The sequence below is a fragment of the Falco peregrinus genome, chromosome Z, assembly GCF_023634155.1.
Source record: "Falco peregrinus isolate bFalPer1 chromosome Z, bFalPer1.pri, whole genome shotgun sequence".
NCBI lineage: Eukaryota > Metazoa > Chordata > Aves > Falconiformes > Falconidae > Falco > Falco peregrinus.
The window spans coordinates 10,484,512-10,497,940 of NC_073739.1; the positions used below are offsets into that span (position 1 = coordinate 10,484,512).

Genomic DNA, 13,429 nt, shown 5'->3' on the forward strand with positions numbered 1-13,429 from the left:
CTGACAACAGTATTCCCAGCATGGTGACGGCTAAGACATCTCCCCACAGCTCCTCTTCATCAGGAGCACAGTCATGCTCAAAGCTGCCAGTGGGCACAATCCTTACAAAGGAACAAATGGCCTTTTGGGGCACTATGCAGTCTACTGGGGCTGTCATCCCACAGCCCTGTGTTTTGCAAGCTGTCCTGTCCTTATTGTCCTCAGGTTTGCTGGCTGAACTGGCACAGCTTTCATAAGCAGGGCCAAGGCCACTCTTGAGAAGTACAAATGGCTTTTAGCATAGGAGAGTGTGAATTTCTATAGCAGGTTTACTCTGAGAAGGCGAGACTCCTTTTCTGGCTTCATTCATCCAAGAATAGCATTGCCACCAGACCTGTGTTATTCTGACAGTTACTGAGCATGTTTAATTGGTATTACAAGCAAGGTTTGAGCACAAAGGAATGCAATTTAGGTGTTTTAAGGAAGAAAAGGCACATATTTACAATGACTCTTCATTCTTTCAATACTCTTCCTTTCTCCCATAAATAGTTCTCATGGGATGCTCCAAAAATCCCAGCTGTGTTTTACGAAATTACATTTTTCAAGTTTCTTGCTAAGTATCTCAGTCAATTTAAAAACAAATAGCTAATACAAACTGAGTTACTCATCAGTTTGTGTATTATTAAACACCCCCCTCCATGCACAAGGAATGGAAAAAGGGCTGGAATAAGAAGAAAAATAAGTTATCAAAGAAGACCTACCAGTAATTACTCAGCAAATACAGTAAATTACTGCGTATTTGGAAATTAAATGTACTTCATTTTGTTGTCAGTGAGTATTTTACAAGCGTGGGTGACAGAAGCACACAGCAGAATATAAATATGATACAACTGCCTTTTCAGTATGTATGTTTTCATCAAAGTTGGATTTTTTTCTCCTCCTCCTCTCCTTTTGATTGATTTAAACTGATGGATGGTGAAGCAGGATTCTGAATTCACTGGTGCCTCAGCAAAGTAGTAAAAAGCAGCACAAGAAACCTCTATGAAAATTCATGCTGAAATCTTATTCAAATGTTCTCATTTGGATTACTGAACAGAGCAGCTCTTCACAGAAACCCACCTGCGTAGGGAAAGTTATCTTGTACTTCAAGAGGATGGACAGACTATGATCCACTTGCTTATTAGAAAAAAAAGGCAGCACAAAAAAGACTACCATGTGAAGGACGCTACATTCCCTGCAAATGCACGGAATTGCCCTCATCGTTGTTATAGGTGATTTAGGCAGTTACTGACTGTAAGGAGGTCTGGCTGTTGACAACAGTGTTCAGCACTGTTTTGACAGTGAACAACGTACAGGCTACGAACACTGCAGGTTTTCAAAAAGGGAGGAAATGGGTGAATGTTGACCCTGTATCTAACAACCCAGCTAGTGATTATTCAGAGTAGCTACTGTTTCTGTAGCCTCCCTTTTTTGACCCTTGTTCATGGCATCCAATAGACATTGATGGTAGCACAATTTTAACAAAAGCGTGAGATTTTCAGAATCAGGACATGCATCGTGAACAACAATGCCACTCACAAATGTTCTCTCAGCTGCTGCCAAGCAAGCATTTCTGAAAAGCACCACTGAAAAGCAAGTTTCACCCTGATACACAAACCCATCAAATAATGCCTAAATAGGTAAGAGAGGATAGGCGGGCAAGATGCAGCACCAATTTCACACACAAGCAGCAATAAATATGTCGGTTGTTAGTTGTATATTTATGCCCCATCCAAACATCAACCTATAAAAAACCCCAAGAGCTTTGGGTGTTCTTCAGTGAACAGCTGGGTTTGCTGGTGGATGTTCCCACCCAGTCTTTTCTGCCTGTGATCACAACTGAAAATAAAAAAAGTGCAATAAAAGTCCAAAGAGAAAGAAAACATGGCCTGTTAAGAGTACAGGACTGAGTGTGCAGAACTCAATGTAACATCAAGCCAGGGTATCTGAAGGGCATGGATTTCCTCCAGAGCTGGGAAATTCAAAGCACAGAGCAGTGCAGACCTCCAGGCACGACAGACACTATACAGCAAATTCTGGAGAACTAACCTCCCAGCTGCCAACTAAGCTGACAAAACAAAAATCAACCTGTTTAATTCACATGGGTATCTCACCTGGGAAAAAATGGACTAAAAACCAAGCAAAGGCTTCAAGACGTATGCCATCATAAGGAGGGGTGTTCTCACTTCCTAAGTAAAAACCACTCTGATTTCAGTCTCTCAGAACAAGATGGCACAGCTGATTTCGGCACCCTTGTATGAAAACTAGTGCATTGACATGTATCACAAATTTGATTGGCATAAACCAGTAGAGAGAGAGTTCACAAGGGTTTCTGGCATCATCACTACAGAATTTCTCTTTGTTCTACTTTTATTTTCAGGAAACAATGGTAGGGGAAACCAATGCTCAAGACAGATCTTACTCCTGAAGAGTCACCAACTTAAAAGGTTAGTCTTTAGCCATAACTTCAATCAGTAAAAGCAGGCCAGCATTAGTGGATTAAAAAGATGTTTCTTTTAAGCATTGATGATATGTAGCTGTTTTTCATTAGAGAAGTTTGCCTACCTTGAGGGCCTAGCTCTGTAAGTGACAATTCCACAACAAACCCCCTGTCAAAGTGATATTCAGAATAGGTCCTCCTGAATACCACTGGAAAAACATGCTTCCTCCATGTTCCTGTATTATCTACAGATCTGCAAGGTATCTGTGGCTGCAGAAACTATTCAGAAGAAAAATGAGAGCACTGGAAAGTAAGATAATCAGTTTGACATACTATCTGATAAAATAACAATTAAGGAAATGTTTTCCAACTTAAAAAAAAAAACCCTCAAAACAACAAGTGCATCTAGCCTCCTATCACCGAATAAAGAGGCAGGGAAGAGTGAGCGAAGAAAAAAATGAGAATTATTTCATGGTGATCAAAGTTTTCAAAGAAAATTAAGGTACAGTATTAAAAAAAACAAGACAGCTATGATGCAATTGCAAATTCAGAAATCTCCTTCTTCTGCTGCTTAACCCTCACAATTCAGTCCCAAGTATGTCTTCAATTACAGACCCAGCAAAAGGTTCTGTAACTGAGCAGATGTGACTTCATGGCTGAGGAATTAAGGATACAGTTCCCCACTAGTCCCCTGTCTCCTCTGAAAAAATCTGTCTCATCAGTTGGGGGTGGGAGCATGGTCTTTATTGAGCATGTTGAAACAGGTTAATAAGCACCAACAACTAGCGCAGTTTTGCCCAGTAGGTCTACATATTCTGAAACAAGTCCACATCCACCGCCAAAGGGGAAATAACACTGAACATCAACCTTGTTGATAAATGTGGGTTTAGCACCTTTTTCAGCACCACTGGTTTTCTACCAAGAGTGAGCATAAACCAACATCAAATTATGCCATGTGAGAGCTAGCAATGGAAGTTGAGGAGGAGAAGGAATACAAATAAATGTAGATGTAGCAGGGAGCTGTTGTCATAGCTCCCAGTACTTGAAAGATCCTCAGTTGATGTAAAGTCTGTCCTTTTTCCTCCCCTGTGTAAAGCCTCGAAAGCAGGTTCTCCTCCTGCCACAGTATGTTCAAAAATACCTACAGACAAATGCAGAAGAGACTTCCCCTAAGGTCTTCCCATTTTTTTATTTTTAGAAATAGCTCCCAAAAACTCACACCTGAGAGTAGTGAGATTACTTTAAAAAAGATGGAGGTCCACAGCCATGTCCTCAGATTAAACTGGATCTTGAAATTTACAGGCTGAGGGCAATCACACCAAGTAGCCCCTGCCCCGAAGGTAACCTCCTCTGCAGTAATTCCTCCAGAAACCTTTCACCGAGTCAAGCACAAGAGCCCATTGTACAAAACAGAAAGGTTTTAAGAAACGGCCTTCCTTGTGCCCAAATAGAAACAGGGAGAAATCTGAGCACAGAGCCATGACCTCTGCTTTTCCTCACCATACCCATCTCATTCACAATAGGGAGGATGTCACCTGAAGTCCCTGCGCTGTCCCACGCGTCTTCATATCCCCACAAAGACCACATCACATCCAAGATCAGTACTGTTAATTTCATCCATTTATTTCCGAAGTACTCACCCAGAGGGCTCAAAAGGACTATTGTACAACCTCAGGTGTCAGTTTGGAAATCTCATCTCACCAGCTGCAATGACAGCTTTAAATCACTACTGATGAAAAGGCTTGCTTTTTTTCCTTTTGGAACAACCTAGCTTTTCTACAGATGCAAAAAGACTCTGGGTCACGTCTCTCAAAACATCCAAACGCTGTCGCATCTAGGGACATTTTTGCATGTCTACTCCGAAGCCTCTTTTCCCTACATGCAGCGTAGCCTCACGCCCTGCTGCAGCACGCCGCCTTCTCCCAAACTAGCGGCGAACTCCGCAGCACGGCGCGACACCGGCAGGGAAGCGCACAGCCGGGAACGGTCACGGGAAGACGGTGCCCGCCTTCCCCGCCGCCTCGCGGGAGCCACCGCTCTGTCCCCGCCACCGGGGCCAAGACGGCCCACGGTCCGGCACCGCGGGCGCGGTCGGGCGGTACCACGGGCTGCGCCGGCAGCGAGCCGGGGCGAGGGGAAGGGGTTCGCGCCCCGGAGGACCCCGACCCAGACACCGGTGAGGTGCCGGCCCCGCACGGCGCCGCCGAGGGACCGCCCTGCCCGGGGCCGGGTCCCGCCCGCCGCACCACGCCGGGGCAGGGGCAGCGCGGCACCTCCCGGTGGAGGAAGGGCCCCGCCGCGTCGCCCCGGCTCCCGCGGCCCCAGCGCCCCCGGCGCCGCGCCGGGCTCCCGCCGCCGGCCCGAGCCCCGCCCCGGGACGCGGTGCCGCACGGGCGGGCCAGGCCGGAGGCGCCCCCGGCCGCGGGCTCCCACCCGCCCCTCGCCGCCCGCCCCGGCCCTCCGCGCCCCCCCGCACCCGCCCGGCCCGGCTCACCCCGCGGTGCGGCGCGGCAGCCCCGCTACGGGCGGCGGTCTCCATGCGGGCGGGCGGGCAGCGCCCGCCAGCCGGCCATCGTGGTCCGCCCTCCCTCCTCGGCGCGGCGGAGAGGGGCGGGGGCCCGGGACGCCCTCCCTTGTCCTTGTCCCTGTCCTTCTTGCTCGCCCCCTCCCGCCCCCTCGCCGCCCTAGCGATGCCCGGAGAGTGGCCGGCGCGGCTGCTCCCCCATCGCCCGCCTCTCCGCCTCTGCCTCCCCGGGCGCCGGACCCGGCTTCCAGCCCCCCGCCCCGGCTGCGGAGCGGAGGGAGGGGACAGGGGAGGGGCGGGCGGAGGGGCGGGGAGGCAGCGGGGTCTCCCCGGGCTCCGCCGCGGCCGCCCCCGCCCGGCCCGCCCGGCCCCGGCGCCCTCCTGCGTGCCGGAGCCCCCGGCCCCCGGGGCTTTCTCCGCTGCCACACGCCGCGGGGGCGGGGAACAACACGCCCCCCCACCCCGGGGGGTTCTACCTGTCGTTCGGCAGCTGCCGGGGGGAGGCTGGACGCGGCCCGGAGCCCCCTGCCTGCACCTCCTGCCCCGGCCCCCGCCCCGCGGAGCACGCAGCGCCGCTGGCGTCCCCCGGCCGCGACCCCCGCTGCCAGCGGAGCCCCGTGCTCCGGGACGCCAGGGCCCTCTGAGCCGGCGCATCCCTGGTGTTTAGGGGCACCGACGCTGTCACGGGTCGCCCGCTCCCTCCGTGTGTTCGCCCGGCTGCCCACCTTCGGTCTCCTCCCCCCTCCCTTCCTGGGGGGCGCGCAGCGCAGCCCGCGGTGGAAAGGGCATCCTGGGTCCTGGCGTCCTGGTCCGGGCCCTGGCATCACGGCTGGTGTGCCGCCTCCGCCGTGCCGCATCGTGCCCGCTCAGGGCACCGGTCAGGGCTGCAGAACAAGGCTGCGGCACGGTGTCCTGGGCCTGTGCTCAAAACCTGCCCCTTGCCCCGTCTGCCTGAGCAGCTCCTGCCGAGGAGCTCCTGCTGTGCAGCAGCTGCTGGGCCACCCTGAACTCGTGGCACTGGGCGTGACCTTTCCTCAGCAAAGGGTCACTCAGGAGCCCAGCGAGAACACTGACAGAGCCGCTTGTGTTCACCCTGCGTCAGGCTGAGCTTTGCCTCCAAGTCACAGATGGGTTACTAAGAGTGAGAATGGTACCAGCCCAACTACACAAGACAAACTCCTGGCTGGCAGGGCAAAGAAAAGGTGACCCAGGAGATTCTGCCAAGGAGCACAGAGCCCTGGCTTCCCAGAAGTGTCTGGAGGGCTCTTGCCGATGCGCCTTAACTGTAAAATGGAAAAAAATAGCAGCCACAAGCTAAAGTAAATCATGAAAACAAAATTTCTATCTGTGGAGCAATGGAGTTTCATTCCTCAGTTGCCAAGGGAGGTGCAGAAACGTTATCTGAGTACTTCATTGCCCCCACACACTTTGCAGACGGGGAGCACAGTGCCACACAGCAGTGGGGTGACTTGCCCAAGATGACCAGAAAGCCCAGACTGTTTGCGTCTCACTGGTATGCACCGTGGGCCACATGGACCAAGGAGCACAAGCAGACAAGTGGTGTAAAGTTACCCACTTAAGGCTGAGAAGTGTTAAATTCTGCCCAGTGCAGTGCAGAGGAAAACACTTGTGTATCCAGGCCCTTTTCCTTTGTACCCCATCAGGAGCACAGGCACAGCCCACTGAAGATGTCTCAGTTGCGGGAGAGAGGTATTCCTGTTTGTTTAAGTGGTGCAACAGCATGGGCAGCATTAGTCTGATCACACCCAAGGACCTATATTTATCAAACAGAACATCAAGTTCAGTCAACTTGAAGAATGACTGCTTGGAAACTAATGTGAAAATGTCTTCTTTGCAGCTTCCCATCCCTGCGGTTTCAATGTCTCTTTCACACCTCTCCGTAAGAGAAACGGCATCTATTTGGTGGACGTGGAGGAGGCAGAGTGAAATCAAAACACTAACGTGCCTTTCTGCTCTTTTGCCACTTTGTACCATCAGCAAGTGCAGCAGAAGCAGAGCAGGAAGGCAGGGTTTGTTTTTCCTCCTGCTTTTTGGTCACACGGATTTCTGACCCGCCTGTCATTTCAGGGAAGCTCAGCAGGGCACAGGTTTTGTTTCATAGCGTGAGTGTTGTGTGGCTCGCGTGGAGCTACAGCAGTAACAACAAGAGTTATTTTTAGCCTAAAGTAGGCCAGGCAGTTCCAGGAGACATACTAATAGGAGGAACATCTGAGAACAAAACAAGTAAACAAAAGAGAAAACAAATAAACAAGAATCATCTTTTACCAGAAGCACTTGCTAAACAGTAAACATGTAGAAACCGCATCCTGCGCCTCACAGGACGTGACTCCACCCCACAAAAACCAGACCAATGCAACCTCCCAACAGCATGTGCTGCCTTCAGAACAATCAATGTATCTTGTTTGAGCACCGTACATCTGGACTGGAATCTTCAGAGATGCCCAGTTCAGCGGTTTTCAGCAGGCATTCATTTCCCAGAAAAAGCATACCTAGCCTGGTAATTTAAATAGGTATTAATCTTCTTCGTGTTTGATGTGCACCTATGTTTGGAAAGAGAGGGTAGCTGGTACCTGAAGTACACTGAAACTGGTTGCCCACCTTGCTGGGAGAATACCTGCCCACATTGGTCAGTGAAACCCTTTGGGCAAGGTGCAGCTCTCTACGTGCAGCTCGCCACAGTAGGCGGTAAAAAGAGGTAAGGGTATGTGCTCTAGAAGAAAGACTTTTTTTTACTGCTGAAAGCAACAAGTTTTAGTTTTCCATCAGTGACAATTCAGTAGGGGGCACGGATACCTGTCCACTCCTTCATCTAGGATTGGAGCTGTAAGAACAGTCTGTAAATCTTCACAGAGGAGTAAGTGTAACGACATTCCCCACCGTCACATGTGTACTTCCCACACAAACTCACATAGCTGTTTTGTACTGAATTTTTTAGCTCCTGCTAGCAGTTTCTCCTCCTTCCAGAAGACGTCCCAGTAAGACAGTTCATGTTCTGACTCTTCTTAACGTGTAAGTCATTCCACTGAAGCCTGTTGCAGGACACGTTCAAAGCTGTTTACTTGCCTGGGTGTTTGGGCTGATCCAATCCAGAAATCGAGAACAGTCTGTGTCACCATAACCCTGAGCTTGTGTAACATGACTTGCAGGTTGGCAGCAGTTTCCCCTTTGTACAGGGGATCACAGTGAAACTTTGTGTCTCTCTCAGGAGAGATGCGGCTGCAAAAGTCCTACAATCGTACGTTATTCCCTCACATCTTGTAGTAGGATGCTCATAATGACAACAAAAGTGTTTGCTATATTTAGCATGCATTTGCTTGCTGTTCATTTAATGATTTCCTCAAAGAGAAGAATCAGCACTTTTTGCTTTCTTTCTATAATTCATAAACACCTCCTTGATGTCCCCACCTGACTTTTTTTCCACACCAGTATGAGTACAATGAGGTTTCACATGAAGTCACATCAGAGCTGAATGCGTATGAACTTGACATAAGGCCTCGCTTGCTATCATCTGTCAATAGATTTGCCCCAATGCTCTCTTCAGTGTTCAAAAGGAGAGACTTTCCTCAAAGCTTTTTGAATCCAGTTCGGCTCTGAAGTGTTTCGCTGACCAGAACAGCTGCATCTAATTCATGCCCGCACCCATCTATGCACAGAGCAAGAAGATGACAACGTACATAGGCACAGACCAAACTGCACCTGTAGGATTTGTGTATAAGGCATAGAGATACGAAGTCAGCAACCAATATGAACAAAAAATAATTTTAGGACTTCTTTGGGGAGTTTTTTGGCTGAGTGCATTCTGTCCAAGAACACCACACTTAATGAGCTTTGCTGAGTGCCAGTCAAGCAGCAGCGATGGGTTACCAGTCCTAGGCCTGCCTAAAGGCAAAGCTCTTCAGAGCACCTAAAGCCAAGCAGGCACCCACTGATGGCGAGTCAGGCAGCAGTTCAATGACTTGGCAGTTGGGTGTTGCTCTGGAAGGCTGGGGCTAACTGCTACGGAGCTGCCAGTGAATTCAAGCTTGGGAGATTCCTTTTCAGTACCGTTTGCTTTCTCCGGCTGTTTTGAAATGACACCACACAGCCCTCACTGCTGGCCAGAGGCTTAACCATACCCCATACGGTGTCAGATGTTCTCGGTTGAAAATTCAGTGCACGTATGTTTACCTATGTCAGCCGTCATGGTCTCAACAGCAGGGCACACTGCTGTAGTACTGCTGTCTCTGAAAAGATCCCTTAGACCACAGAATGAACATTCAGGTTCTCTGAGATCTGAGGGGGCCTCAGCAGGCCACCACCACACCCAAGAACTTCTGGAGGGGGCAGGAAGGTGGCAACATCCCTGCCCTGATGTGAGACTCCACTCCATGCTCCGGCCGGAATGCAGAGGTGCCGTAAGCCCATCTTGGTGACAGCCAGCCCGAGAGGCTTCCCATCGCAGCTGTGCATGCTAGATCTGCCTGCGTCGAGCAGCAGCCCAGGCAAGCCTCTGGTGACCAACGTGAGTGAACTGTCGAATTGCCACAGTCCTGAAATAGGTCAGGACCACCTTTTGCTGGACACTGCCCGACCAACAATCTCTCAACCACTACGGTCCGCAGCGGTGTGCTGCACAGGCAGGAAACGTAGGGGGAAGCAGCAGAAAGGTATCAAGGATTTCCTTTCACTCTTTGCAGACTATGCACTGCATCGCTAATTAGTCATGGGGAAATGCACCATCTGTTTTGCCAATGCAACACAGCAGTATTCCACTTCAGCTTTAGGGAAGACAGATCTCATAAAACAACGTCATACCCAAACCTCCTGTAAGATGGACTCTCTTGGCCGCAGGGAGGTATGATGGGAGCTGCTGTTCCTCATTAAACAGTTGGTAGGCTAAATGCAAAGACCGGTTTCTTACCTGAGAACAAAGGATTCAAGCATAAAGTACAAGTTAAAGCCCACAGAGAAGGAACAGACCAGTTTCTAACACTACTGTTATACCAGTCAGAAATTATCTGTCTCTCTCACTCCTCGCTCACACACGGGATGTGTTTCCTAAGGGTACCAAGCCTGCCTTCCTGCACCGGAGTGCTCAGCAAACACCCATTTCATCTTGGTGCATTTCTTGACCACAGCCTGATGTTCTTAAATTTGCTTTAAAGTTAAACAATTGCTTCCCTGACATCAACTGTTCCACAACAGACAGAATTAGTCAAATTAATTAGTCAAATTAGCAACAGGCAAAATCATCGCACTAAGATGCAGAAGCCATTTATGGACCAGATCCCAAGCTCAATTAACTTAACAAATGCTTTAGCATTTACTTCCGTGCCTCGATCCATCCCTGCGCTCTGTTTAGGACCAGTTTCCTCTCTGGGCTTTGGCACCGCCTTGCTGCCTCAACTGCTGGGCAGAAAGGAGGGTCCCAGCCTCAGAGGGATCATGCTGAGCCTTTCCAGGGGAGCTGCAAGAAGTATTCCTCTGTGCCCACGGATGAACCTGTGGGAGAAGATGCATTTGAGAAGGAGATCAGGGCTGAGAAAGGGAGGCGGTGGCTGCTGGTGGCCAAGGGTGGCTCGCCTGCCAAATTCTGCTCATCTTATTGGGGTGAGGGGACCGGGGAAGCCCCTTCTTCTGCCATGCAGGTGCTCCCTCTGCCACAGCACCACTCACTGGGGCAGGGTTGGGTCTGAACACCCGTGGGTGTTGTGCAGATTCATGCGACTGCATCAGGAATCCTGCCCACTTCCAACAGCCCCGGGTGTGGGACAGCAGTAATTGGATTGTTGGTTGAGAAACTGTGCATTTATGAGGCTGTTGCTGGAGCGCCCGCCAGGTACAGCTCAGTCTCTTTGAGCTTCAGAGGGACTTGAGCTTTCAAGCTTTGCCCCCGAGTGCGTCACTAAGCTCCTAGGGCAATAAAAGGACATACGCTCCAGCTTTCAAATCCACATGCTCAGTATGGCTGAAACCAGCAAGTATTGCCTTCCAATAGCTGCACCTCCACCTAAATTTACAGCTGGAAAGGTGGCTTGGCTGTGGCTTCACTTTGTTAGAGGTAAACCAAAGAGCCGCTGTCGGCACGCTCCAAGGATTGCCTTGTAAACAGCAGCACATGTGGAAGGAAGTTGCCAGTCACGGGAAGCAGGATCACAAACATAAGCAGCAAAAGTTAGCTGCAGCTTGGGAGAAAAGGAGGGGATCAGCACAGTTACTCTAAACTAATGACTTTCATCCACCATCTGCTTTCTCCCCTCTTCCAAACCATTCATCTGTGTGCCCTTTTCCAGTTCTTTTCTCGCTTTCCCTTCCATCTGCCTTCCTGGATCCAGTCAGTTTATTATGGAGATAATTGGTACCGTCAATAAAGCAGCGATTCAGCACATACTTATCCCCTGCAAAAGACTGAAGCAGAAAGTCAAGGAACGAGCTAAGGTGTTCAGGACAGCAGAGTGCAGGCAGGGGCTAACATGCATGACGCCGGCTCCTGGAGGCAATGCCTCCGAAAGGCCATGGTCCGTCAGCAGCCTGGGGTCCGGAAAGCCCCTGTTGAGAAGTTCCCTCTGCTCCGGCTGCTGTGGCTGCAAAAAGTCCTGCCGCCCTTCTTCCCGGGGCTTTCAGCAGAGAAAAACGGGTAGCAGACACTACCTGTCCTCTTACAAGCCAGGCTCAGATGTTTTGCAGATGCGCAGGGTGGCCTGTCAAATGGATCTTGGCTTCAACAGATGTAAAGAAATGCTTAATGCAATTGCTGAAGCAAAGTCACCCTTCGATAGGTGACTCAATACTCTAGAAAATCAAGCGCCTATTTTCTGCCAGAGTCAAGTGGGTTCAGGTAGGAACTGCCCCAAACTTGCATTGCCCAGGCCGGTCCGGCTTCTGCTGTAGCAGGTGTTGTGTGCGAATCACAGGACGAAATTCAGCCCCTGCCAGAAATTTCTTACGGTGTCAAAGATCAGTCTTAGCAGAATAACGATGAGACTGAAGATGATGAGGTGCAGGGGCTGAGTGGCACAAACACACTAGCATGTGTCCCAGATCTATCGGATGAGGCCTCCTGCCCCCTGGTAATAGCCATACACTGCACCGATCGCTACCAGCAGCTCGCTAACATCAAAGGAAACATTTTGCTTCTTTGTGCAGCCGGAGAACGGAGTGCGGCTTCTCCGATGGCATTTATTTCCAGACCAGAGTTCCCCTGACATGAGTGAAAAACTGCTAAGCCAATGGTGGAGCTCTGGGTCCCTAAGCACGGAAACGTCAGCTCTTTTTGCCAGCTGTTTACACTGACATGTGAGAGAGAAAATCTGCTTTGAGAGAAAACCTTTGCAAACTACCTGCCCCCAGTAGCTTGCTCCTTGTAAATTTACTGCAACTATAAAGCAGACTCACACAGAAGACATGTGAGTTATGGCTTATGGCCAGTTGCACAATGAAGTAGCAACTGGGGGAGCTGTAGATGAACCCAGATTTCTAGTCCGAGTCTGTGAGGAGAGAAAAAAAGATGTTTTGAACAATTCTGACGCCTGACTGGAACCACAGCAATCATGGAGAGTGGAGGAAAAGATGCCCTGCCACTGTTTCCTTGTAGAGGAATGAAGCTGGGTTAATTAACGTTGATAACATACAGCTGTGGGCTGGCTTCAGGGGCGGTGGGTTGGCGGATGTAGGTAAGGCGCAGCTGTGGCTGGTTCTGGTAAGTGGTTGGGCAGCCAGTGAAGGGAGAGCAGCCGAGGAAGAAGCAAGAGAAGAGAGAGTGTGCCCTGGATGAGGAGAAGGCAGCAGAGGGACTGGCATGAAGAGTATGTTGGTATGGGATGGTAAAAGACCTTGTTGCAGCTGGCTAGTTTGGAGAGTCCTGTGACATTTCCTATTTGTCCCCCTGCTATTGGCAATTTCTTTAACCTCAGGCAGTGGAAATCAGCATCTCCTATTGCCTTCAGATGAGCAAGGTCAGCTGAAAACAAATAAGGTGGCTCTGTTAAGCAAGGGGAGGGGAGGGCAGGGCAGAAAAGGCAAGGGGGGAAAGGCCTGGAAAGTGGGTGCCTGAGGTCTTTTGGAAATTACTGTGCTCATCTTTGCCTGAGGTTGTTCACGGCACCAGGCTGCTCCGCTTTTGTCTGGAAGCAGGTTTCAAATTGAATGACAGGATAACTGCTCTCTGGCAGAGAGGTTATTCTAACAGAAGTCCCTGCTGTGAAGTTCAAGGGCATACTAGTGTTTTCTTGTAGGCAGTAAACTTCAGCAATTTGGAGAGTGTTACTGGTGCCAGAGTGAAAAAAATGTGCAAGAGCCTGCCAGTTCAGTACCAGCACAGGTTTGACAGCTGTCTGTGAAAGAAGGTAACGGTGGCTATATTTTCACCATGGCTGAGAAAAAACAGGACTCACAGAAGAGGAACAGACGTCCCTGGATGACACCTTCAATAATGTTTATAAGGCCAA

At 50.2% G+C, this 13,429-nt stretch overlaps 1 protein-coding gene across 3 annotated transcripts in view; it reads right to left on the bottom strand.

Annotated features, from left to right (window-relative positions):
* The window catches only part of PLPPR1 (phospholipid phosphatase related 1), a 135,408-nt gene extending 130,146 nt beyond the window's left edge, over positions 1-5,262 (bottom strand). For all 3 annotated transcript variants that reach the window (XM_055791472.1, XM_055791473.1, XM_055791474.1), the window contains exon 1: positions 4,953-5,262. The gene's annotated coding sequence lies outside the window, so the exon portion shown is untranslated. The remainder of the gene's footprint in view (positions 1-4,952) is intronic.
* Between the last annotated feature and the right edge of the window lie 8,167 nt (positions 5,263-13,429).